A 351-nucleotide genomic window follows, 5' to 3' on the forward strand; every position below is an offset into this window, starting at 1 on the left:
CTCATCCTCATCCTCATCCTCATCCTGTTCCTCATACTATCCTCCTCCTCATCCTCACCCTCATCCTCTTCGTCATCCTCATCCTATCCTCATCCTTTTGCTCATCCTCATCCTATCCTCATCCTCTTCCTAATCCTATCCTCGTCCTCATCCTATTCCTATCCTCATCCTCATCCTCATTTCATGATCTTCCTCTTCCTATCCTCGTCCTCATCCACATCCTCATCCTCATCATCTTCCTCTTCCTATCCTCGTCCTCATCCAATCCACGTCCTCATCCTCATACTATGCTCCTCCTCCTCATCATATCCTCATCCTTATCCTCTTCCTAATCCTATCCTCGTCCTCAGC

This window comes from Lupinus angustifolius, chromosome LG07 (assembly GCF_001865875.1).
Source record: "Lupinus angustifolius cultivar Tanjil chromosome LG07, LupAngTanjil_v1.0, whole genome shotgun sequence".
In the NCBI taxonomy this organism is placed as follows: Eukaryota; Viridiplantae; Streptophyta; class Magnoliopsida; order Fabales; family Fabaceae; genus Lupinus; species Lupinus angustifolius.